The sequence below is a fragment of the Daphnia carinata genome, unplaced genomic scaffold (genome assembly GCF_022539665.2).
Source record: "Daphnia carinata strain CSIRO-1 unplaced genomic scaffold, CSIRO_AGI_Dcar_HiC_V3 NW_026453023.1, whole genome shotgun sequence".
In the NCBI taxonomy this organism is placed as follows: domain Eukaryota; kingdom Metazoa; phylum Arthropoda; class Branchiopoda; order Diplostraca; family Daphniidae; genus Daphnia; species Daphnia carinata.
This window is the reverse complement of record NW_026712505.1, coordinates 47,501-57,500: the sequence shown is the minus strand read 5'-3', so window position 1 is coordinate 57,500 and position 10,000 is coordinate 47,501. Positions and strand designations below refer to the sequence as shown.

General features: G+C 51.2%; 3 non-coding genes across 3 annotated transcripts in view; all 3 read right to left on the bottom strand.

Annotated features, from left to right (window-relative positions):
• Positions 1–2,189, bottom strand: part of LOC130694001 (large subunit ribosomal RNA) — a 4,235-nt gene extending 2,046 nt beyond the window's left edge. Inside the window, exon 1 of the ribosomal RNA XR_009001856.1 lies at positions 1–2,189. This exon is cut by the window's left edge and continues 2,046 nt beyond it. This is a non-coding gene — a ribosomal RNA (large subunit ribosomal RNA).
• Positions 2,190–3,040: 851 nt separating this feature from the next.
• Positions 3,041–3,193, bottom strand: LOC130694002 (5.8S ribosomal RNA). The gene has a single exon (XR_009001857.1). It is a non-coding gene; the product is annotated as a 5.8S ribosomal RNA (ribosomal RNA).
• A 785-nt stretch (positions 3,194–3,978) lies between these two features.
• Positions 3,979–6,274, bottom strand: LOC130694003 (small subunit ribosomal RNA). Its single transcript, XR_009001858.1, has one exon. It is a non-coding gene; the product is annotated as a small subunit ribosomal RNA (ribosomal RNA).
• Between the last annotated feature and the right edge of the window lie 3,726 nt (positions 6,275–10,000).

Genomic DNA, 10,000 nt, shown 5'->3' with positions numbered 1-10,000 from the left:
GGCGCTCTTCGGGATAGCCTTTGACAGCTAAATCCGTAACCCTCTCGCCCCGCGACGGGATTCCAGGGTCTCGGTCCCTCAAGCAGAAAAGAAAACTCTTCCCGGGGTTCTCGGCAGCTTCTCCGGTTTGTGTCGCGTTACCGCGACCGTGACAACGAGGGTTGAGGTCGTTTATCGCGGACGTAGCCGCAGCCTGGTTCCGGAATCAGGACCGGATTCCCTTTCGCCTTAACCTGGGTGGCGTCTCATTGATGTGTTAAGTTGTCGTGTGTCGTGTGTGTCGCAGCCCGATTAAGAACGCTAACACCGACACATTTTACTCAGAATCACGCCCGTCACTAGGTCGGCTTTCGCCTGCGGCTTAGGATCGACTGACTCATGTCCAACCACTGTTCACATGAAACCCTTCTCCGCGTCAGTCCTCCAGGATCCCTCTGGAGTATTTGCTACTACCACCAAGATCTGCACCGACGGCGGCTCCGGGCAGGCTCGCGCCCACAACCCTTCAACGCTCACCGTCGCGACCCCCCTCCTCGTCGGGGCCTCAGCGCCGTCGCTCTCTCCGAGCTGACCGACGTTATTCGCTCTGCCGACCGACGGCCCCGGTATAGGCACGACGCTATAGCGCCTCCCATTTTAAGGGCTAGTTGCTTCGGCAGGTGAGTTGTTACACACTCCTGAGCGGATTCCGACCTCCATGGCCACCGTCCTGCTGTCTTTAGCAACCAACTCCTTTTCGTGGGATCCGAAATGTGCGTCGTTTAGGCGCCTTAACCGGGCGTTTGGTTCATCCCACAGCGCCAGTTCTGCTTACCAAAAATGGCCCACTGGGCGCTCAGATTCAGACAGTTGCCGCGGCCTCAATCAAGAGTATCGTAGGCCGGGCTTCTCACCCATTGAAAGTTTGAGAATAGGTTGAGGTCGTTTCGACCCCAAGGCCTCTAATCATTCGCTTTACCGGATGAAACTCCGTTTGTTCTCTTTGCGAGCACCAGCTATCCTGAGGGAAACTTCGGGGGGAACCAGCTACTAGATGGTTCGATTAGTCTTTCGCCCCTATACCCAACTCCGACGATCGATTTGCACGTCAGAATCGCTGCGGACCTCCACCAGGGTTTCCCCTGGCTTCGTCCTGGCCAGGCATAGGTCACCATCTTTCGGGTCCCAACGTGTGCGCTCTGGGTTCGTCCGGCCGACTCGACAATGAAGTCGCGCGGCATCGGACGCCCCGGGGTTGCGCCCGCTCTATTCGAGACGGGATCACCCCTCGCGGATGCACCCTCATCGGGGCCGCTTCACTTTCATTGCGCCTCGCGAGTTTCGTAATAGACTCGACGACTCGCGCACATGTTAGACTCCTTGGTCCGTGTTTCAAGACGGGTCGGGTGGGACCCGACTTCTACTCTCCGCTCTGGGCCTCTACGGATATCCGAACCGCGCCAACTCTTGCGAGTTGCGCTGCGACGATCCGGGAGGAGACAGGTCACGACCGGGCAGTACCGTTGAGTGACGCCGCGCTCGCCGAGGGCACACGAGGCCCGACAAACTCGCTAACGAACGCCCCGTATGACAGGACACCCAGTCGGTCGCGGAGTCCTACTAGGCCCCCCACTAGCGGACCTTGGCGCGGCTAATGCGTTCCCCACCGGCGATCGAGCTCCCAATTCAGAGAGTCTCTCGCAGCGGGGGCATGCAACCAAGTGCCGGGAGCGGGGGCTCGTTCGACCTTCGAGGGCCCACCCGTTTAACCCCCTGAACGGTTTCACGCACTCTTGAACTCTCTCTTCAAAGTTCTTTTCAACTTTCCCTCGCGGTACTTGTTCGCTATCGGTCTCGTGGCGATATTTAGCCTTAGAAGGAGTTTACCTCCCGCTTAGGGCTGCACGCTCAAGCAACCCGACTCTTGGGAAGGGATCCAATGCACGGTCTCGGCTCGTCTAAGCTACGGGCCTGACACCCTCTGTGGGTTGCTCGCCCCGTTCATGGAGACTTGGACGATAAATACCGGACAGGCGCGCACGATCCTCCCGAACACCACATTCCTCGGCACCCGCTCAACCGGGCGCGAGGTTCGGTGCTGGGCTCATCCCTGTTCGCTCGCCGCTACTAAGGGAATCCTTGTTAGTTTCTTTTCCTCCGCTTACTGATATGCTTAAGTTCAGCGGGTAGTCTCATCTAAACTGAGGTCAGAAATGAAAGGTTTGTTTGGAATGAAAAATCGAAACCCTCCTCGCGGTTTTGTTTGTTTTGGTTGCCGGCTTTTTGTATTGAAACAACGCGTAGCGTTATGGCACGTCACCGTACGTTTTTTTTTTTGGCGCGAGTCAGCCATCATCCAGCGTGCTTTGTTCGCGCGGTGGTCGACACTTCGACACGCCCGTCGCACAACAAGAAGACGCATGTTGACAAGCAAACGTAAACGAACGAGCGAGCGTTTTTTTTTATTTGCTCCCACAAGTGCCTTACGGAAGAGGACACACGCTTTTCGAACTCGCGTACTTCGGTTTTCAAAAAAAAAAAGGTTTCCACTAAGAAGAATTTTTTTTGCGAGAATGAAGAGGGAAGGCGCTAGCTAGCCAGCGTGCGGATCTGCCGCCAATAGAGATCGACCACTGCCTTTGCTCTATTTACGTAGCGACTGCGCCGCACGCGCGCCCCGTTTTTCTCCACTCTCGCTTCTCCTTCATTTCCCCCTTTTTTTTTTTTTGGCGAAGACCGAAACGAGAAAGACGCGTGAACGTGTCCACCCCGACATCGAACACTATAGAAGGGAAACAAGTATCCGCTCACCCGCCGCTTTTGCGGCGAATGCCGCGTACGCAGCCGAACAACCCCAAATCCGTGAGATGGTGTTTTTTTCATTTCTGTTGAAGCGACTCTTTTTGCAAAGAGTCGATTGTATTTGAGGCATCGCGGACACTTAAGTCGCGCGGCACCCAGATGGCGAGACGTCTACATTCCCACGATCGTTCCGAGCTAATGAAAGCCCGGACTTCAACGTGTGGAATGAAACAACATCTCTAAGCGTTCATCATTCGACCGACCCTCAGTCAGATGTGGCCCGAGCGCGAAGCTGGGCCGCCATTTACGTTCAAGATTTCGATGCTCCATGTGTTCTGCAGTTCGCATGGATTAGCGCACTTTGCTGCGCTCTTCATCGATCCACGAGCCTAGTGATCCACCGTTCAGGGTCGTATAATATAACGACAATGATTCGTTTGTCTCTCCATTTCTCTTCTCTCCGACGAATTCTCGCCACGTCGAGCGGTGAAGCCCAAAGTTTTGAAAAAATTCGAAGGTGATCGAGAGCCGGCGAGGCTTTGCAAATAAACTCTCGTACTAGATTTTTTTTTTTTTGGTTTTGGTGACGCGTGTTTCGTGCCGACGAGCGACTTGTGATCGCATCGACACTCTTCACGCTTGTTTGGTTTTTCGAGGGCGGAAGACGCGGTTTGTAGAGAAAAAAGTGTTCGAACGAAAACGTTTGCTTTTGTGCGGTTGCGTTTCGTGCCGGAGCAACCAACGCAAGGATCCCCCGCAACAATTTTCGTTTTCGTCGGCAGTTTGCTCGTCGCAGTCTTTTTTTTTTTTTTTTTTTACGCATCCATCGAAGCCTTTTTCGAAAGTCTAGCGATCGAATCAGCACTGGCGTACACGCTTTAAACCGTCGCGCATCAGAGCGCCTGGTACCGTGTGTGCTGAAACATCTCGCATCAACTCAATCTCCGAAGGCAACGACATCGTACGGATGCTTATCAAGAAGAAGACCTTCTGAAGCGGCTCGCCGAGAAACCGTTTCGGTTCTCACACTTATCTCAACGTCGAACGCCGACAAAAAAATGGTTTAGAAACCGATTTTTTTTTGTTTTTCGGTACATAAACCGAAGACCGAGTCGCGTGCGCGACCCGGCCTCGCGTTTTTTTGGTTTTGTTTCGTTGCTTTTTCGCGCGTGAACGCTAAGAGCTCTTTCGTATCGTTTATGATCCTTCCGCAGGTTCACCTACGGAAACCTTGTTACGACTTTTACTTCCTCTAAAGGATCAAGTTCGAACATCTTTCAGTCTCGCCGTTAGTAGGACCGAACACGCAGAGGTTGCCCCCCACGAGCCGGACCCCGACAAGCCCGTCCGAAGTCCTCACTAAATCATTCAATCGGTAGTAGCGACGGGCGGTGTGTACAAAGGGCAGGGACGTAATCGACGCGGGCTAGTGACCCGCGCCTACTAGGGATTCCTGGTTCATGGGGATCATTGCAGTCCCCAATCCCAACCACGAAGGAGGTTCAGCGGTTACCCGGTCCTTTCGGACAGGGAGAGTGAAACACGCTGATTCCTTCAGTGTAGCGCGCGTGCGGCCCAGGACATCTAAGGGCATCACAGACCTGTTATTGCTCACTGTCACGCGGCTGGACGCCGCTTGTCCCTCTAAGAAGACTTGTGACGGACGCGAGAGCAGGAGAATCGCCGGGGATGACGACGACCGAAACCGCCGAGACCGAGCCCCCGCAAAACCCCCCCACTACGCAGCCCGACTGAAAGAAAAAGAAGAAGCCGACGCGAACGCCAACTCCTCCCAATCCCTCCAACCGAATCCACGCAGCAGAAAGAAGCCCGCTAAAGAACCCGGCCCCTTCCACCCAAACCGCCGCCACCTGATCCCGACGCCTCCGTACCCCCTTCGGTTTCAATTGATAAAACCCGTCACCTATTTAGCAGGCTAGAGTCTCGTTCGTTATCGGAATTAACCAGACAAATCGCTCCACCAACTAAGAACGGCCATGCACCACCACCCACCGAATCAAGAAAGAGCTCTCAATCTGTCAATCCTTCCAGTGTCCGGGCCTGGTGAGGTTTCCCGTGTTGAGTCAAATTAAGCCGCAGGCTCCACTCCTGGTGGTGCCCTTCCGTCAATTCCTTTAAGTTTCAGCTTTGCAACCATACTTCCCCCGGAACCCAAAGACTTTGGTTTCCCGGAAGCTGCCCGGCGAGTCATTGGAGTAACTCCGCCGGATTGCTGGTTGGCATCGTTTATGGTTAGAACTAGGGCGGTATCTGATCGCCTTCGAACCTCTAACTTTCGTTCTTGATCAAGGAAAACATTCTTGGCAAATGCCTTCGCTGTTGTTCGTCTTGCGGCGGTCCAAGAATTTCACCTCTGTCGCCGCAGTACGAATGCCCCCGTCCGTCTCTATTGACCATTACCTCGGGTCCAAAAGAAAAGACCAGCAAAATCGGACCGAGGTCCTATTCCATCATTCCATGCTGCGATATTCAGGCGTTGGGATACACCTGCTTTGAGCACTCTAATTTGTTCAAAGTAAACGTTGCCGGCCGCCCGAGACACCCGGTGAAGGGCACCCCGAACGATTGACGGGTGGAGCGGATCGCGTCAACTGAACGCGAGCGAACGCCCCTCCTCAACGAAGCGAACCCCGAAGAGGAAAAGAAACGAAACGCCGCGCGACCCGATTGCGAACGACCCACCGACCACCACTCCGGCGATGTTGTCCGACCGTAAAGAGAGTCGGGCTTTGACACCCGTCTCCCAGAGCGAAAACGCGCACCCTTGATTCAGAGCGGCGCCGCCCGGCCGAAGACAGACATCCGACTACGAGCTTTTTAACCGCAACAACTTTAATATACGCTATTGGAGCTGGAGTTACCGCGGCTGCTGGCACCAGACTTGCCCTCCAATGGTTCCTCGTTAAAGGATTTAAAGTGTACTCATTCCAATCACGGGGCCTCGGAAGAGTCCCGTATCGTTATTTTTCGTCACTACCTCCCCGTGCCGGGAGTGGGTAATTTGCGCGCCTGCTGCCTTCCTTGGATGTGGTAGCCGTTTCTCAGGCTCCCTCTCCGGAATCGAACCCCGATTCCCCGTTACCCGTTGCAACCATGGTAGGCGCGTAACCTACCATCGACAGTTGATAAGGCAGACATTTGAAAGATGCGTCGCCGGCTCGAAGGCCGTGCGATCGGCGTGAAGTTATCCAGAGTCACCAAAATGGGACGGTCGTAGCCCCCGAAGGAGCGGACCGACTGGTTTTGATCTAATAAAAGCACCTCTTCTGCCCTTTTGACGGGGCAGTCGAGGCTCGAGTGCATGTATTAGCTCTAGAATTACCACAGTTATCCAAGTAGGATGGAGTGGATCTAAGGAACCATAACTGATTTATTGAGCCATTCGCGGTTTCGCCGACTAGCGGCTTGTACTTAGACATGCATGGCTTAATCTTTGAGACAAGCATATGCTACTGGCAGGATCAACCAGGTATTTCGTTTTGGTAGTTTTCTTTCGTTTTTTATGAACGGGGACGACGGTGTCCGTTTTCGTCTTTCGACAGAAACATCCCCCACTCGTTCCGTTCACATTCTTTTCTTTTCAAGACGTAGTCTCGAAATTTTTTTTTTTCAAAAAACTCCGTCCTCCCAAAACCGAAATTTTGGGAGAGGGAGCAAAGACTTTTTTTACGGTCTAGAGCCCGAAGTGATTCAGATTCATCGACCGGTCTTTTCTTTTTTTTCTCGTTTTCCATTTTCCAGAGCCGCAACGCAACCATCACTCTCGGCCACAAATTTCTTCCCAGCAAAACGTCCTTCAACGACGAGAGCGATAACGTTCAAAAGTGGCCGACCGAAATGAACAAAACTCGCGCCGATGTCCCGTAGACTTACAGGCAGCCAACTTAAAGGCGATACACCAAGCGTTAATACCGTTAACCGGCGCGAGTCCGTCATGTAACAGCCATAGACCGGTGGTCGTCTCGAGGAGCAACGAGTACGCAATGAATCGTGCGAAACCAAGCGAGTGCACCACTGCCTCCGCACTCGCGAACGAGTGCCGCGAGACAAACCCGAGCGTCAAATCTTACCGCACCGAGCGATAGGGCTTTTGCCATCGTCGACTCCGGCCAGACGAGTGGCCTTCCGCGAACGATCACTATAGCTCCCACCGACTCGTTTGTTGAGTGCGGCCATACTCGGGAACGAGGAACGGGTGGCTGAAAGCCAATTAAAGCCCGCTCGCTCGTTATCAGTCTTGCCTAGCGTTTCTGAACCCTCACAACATTGTCTCTCGTCCCATCCGCACGTTTTGCTTTTTCTTTTCTTTGTTTCTAATGGGGATATGCCGTCATCCACGTTCTTCTGCTACCGAGAGCTTTGATCAGGCGTGCTCTTCTCTCTCTCTCCAGTGTTTCAGATGACTCGCACACACACACCATTCGGTGAAGGGATATTCACCCCGTTCACTTCGCGGTTCAGTCGCCTCATCTTCCGCCTTGGCTTTAGAATTGACGCCGACCATCGAATCGTTTGCAATTGAGAAGGTAGAATACTACCATCCTTTCATCGTTTCTACTGCCGTCGATCGCATGGGGCTAAACTAGCGAGAGCAAAGCCGCGATCCAAGCTGTGAAAAATAAAAACATTAGTACTAGCGCATTTCACGAAAAAATGGCCCGGCTTTTCTGTTAGCCGTAGGAATGGTGCAACCTGCGTTGGTGTTTCGTTGCTATTTCATTTCTCTTGCCATGCGTACTTTTTCGTATAGTCAAGAGCGAAACACCACCTTCCATATAGCTGTAAAACACGTCAACTTATTTGGATATCATATCAGCCAATTTTTGAAAGACAACTGGCCGGCGAGCACCGGCCTTCTTTCGTATTTCCAGGCGGCCACCAAACGTTCAGGCGCCGCCCGGCTTTCATCCCAAGTACCGTCGAAACTTGGAAATTTTTTTTTTCCACTTCACTTTCAGAGAGCACACCTCTCCTATATATGTAAAAACAGTCGTGCACTATCGATGCCATACTTTTTTTTTTTCACAACTTTGTTTCTCACCGGCCCTTGCCTGTATTTTCGGGCGGTCACCAAACGTTCAGGCGCCGCCCGGCTTTCATCCCAAGTACCGTCGAAACTTGGAAATTTTTTTTTTCCACTTCACTTTCAGAGAGCACACCTCTCCTATACATGTAAAAACAGTCGTGCACTATCGATGCCATACTTTTTTTTTTCACAACTTTGATGCCATACTTTTTTTTTTTCACAACTTTGTTTCTCACCGGCCCTTGCCTGTATTTTCGGGCGGTCACCAAACGTTCAGGCGCCGCCCGGCTTTCATCCCAAGTACCGTCGAAACTTGGAAATTTTTTTTTTCCACTTCACTTTCAGAGAGCACACCTCTCCTATACATGTAAAAACAGTCGTGCACTATCGATGCCATACTTTTTTTTTTCACAACTTTGTTTCTCACCGGCCCTTGCCTGTATTTTCGGGCGGTCACCAAACGTTCAGGCGCCGCCCGGCTTTCATCCCAAGTACCGTCGAAACTTGGAAATTTTTTTTTTCCACTTCACTTTCAGAGAGCACACCTCTCCTATACATGTAAAAACAGTCGTGCACTATCGATGCCATACTTTTTTTTTCACAACTTTGTTTCTCACCGGCCCTTGCCTGTATTTTCGGGCGGTCACCAAACGTTCAGGCGCCGCCCGGCTTTCATCCCAAGTACCGTCGAAACTTGGAAATTTTTTTTTTTTGTTCACTTCATTTCAGAGAGCACACATCCCAAGTACCGTCGAAACTTGGAAATTTTTTTTTTCCACTTCACTTTCAGAGAGCACACCTCTCCTATATATGTAAAAACAGTCGTGCACTATCGATGCCATACTTTTTTTTTCACAACTTTGTTTCTCACCGGCCCTTGCCTGTATTTTCGGGCGGTCACCAAACGTTCAGGCGCCGCCCGGCTTTCATCCCAAGTACCGTCGAAACTTGGAAATTTTTTTTTTCCACTTCACTTTCAGAGAGCACACCTCTCCTATATATGTAAAAACAGTCGTGCACTATCGATGCCATACTTTTTTTTTTCACAACTTTGTTTCTCACCGGCCCTTGCCTGTATTTTCGGGCGGTCACCAAACGTTCAGGCGCCGCCCGGCTTTCATCCCAAGTACCGTCGAAACTTGGAAATTTTTTTTTCCACTTCACTTTCAGAGAGCACACCTCTCCTATATATGTAAAAACAGTCGTGCACTATCGATGCCATACTTTTTTTTTTTTTCACAACTTTGTTTCTCACCGGCCCTTGCCTGTATTTTCGGGCGGTCACCAAAAGTTCAGGCGCCGCCCGGCTTTCATCCCAAGTACCGTCGAAACTTGGAAATTTTTTTTTTCCACTTCACTTTCAGAGAGCACACCTCTCCTATATATGTAAAAACAGTCGTGCACTATCGATGCCATACTTTTTTTTTTTCACAACTTTGTTTCTCACCGGCCCTTGCCTGTATTTTCGGGCGGTCACCAAACGTTCAGGCGCCGCCCGGCTTTCATCCCAAGTACCGTCGAAACTTGGAAATTTTTTTTTTCCACTTCACTTTAAGAGAGCACACCTCTCCTATATATGTAAAAACAGTCGTGCACTATCGATGCCATACTTTTTTTTTTTTTCACAACTTTGTTTCTCACCGGCCCTTGCCTGTATTTTCGGGCGGTCACCAAACGTTCAGGCGCCGCCCGGCTTTCATCCCAAGTACCGTCGAAACTTGGAAATTTTTTTTTTCCACTTCACTTTCAGAGAGCACACCTCTCCTATATATGTAAAAACAGTCGTGCACTATCGATGCCATACTTTTTTTTTTTCACAACTTTGTTTCTCACCGGCCCTTGCCTGTATTTTCGGGCGGTCACCAAACGTTCAGGCGCCGCCCGGCTTTCATCCCAAGTACCGTCGAAACTTGGAAATTTTTTTTTTCCACTTCACTTTCAGAGAGCACACCTCTCCTATATATGTAAAAACAGTCGTGCACTATCGATGCCATACTTTTTTTTTTTTTTTCACAACTTTGTTTCTCACCGGCCCTTGCCTGTATTTTCGGGCGGTCACCAAACGTTCAGGCGCCGCCCGGCTTTCATCCCAAGTACCGTCGAAACTTGGAAATTTTTTTTTTCCACTTCACTTTCAGAGAGCACACCTCTCCTATATATGTAAAAACAGTC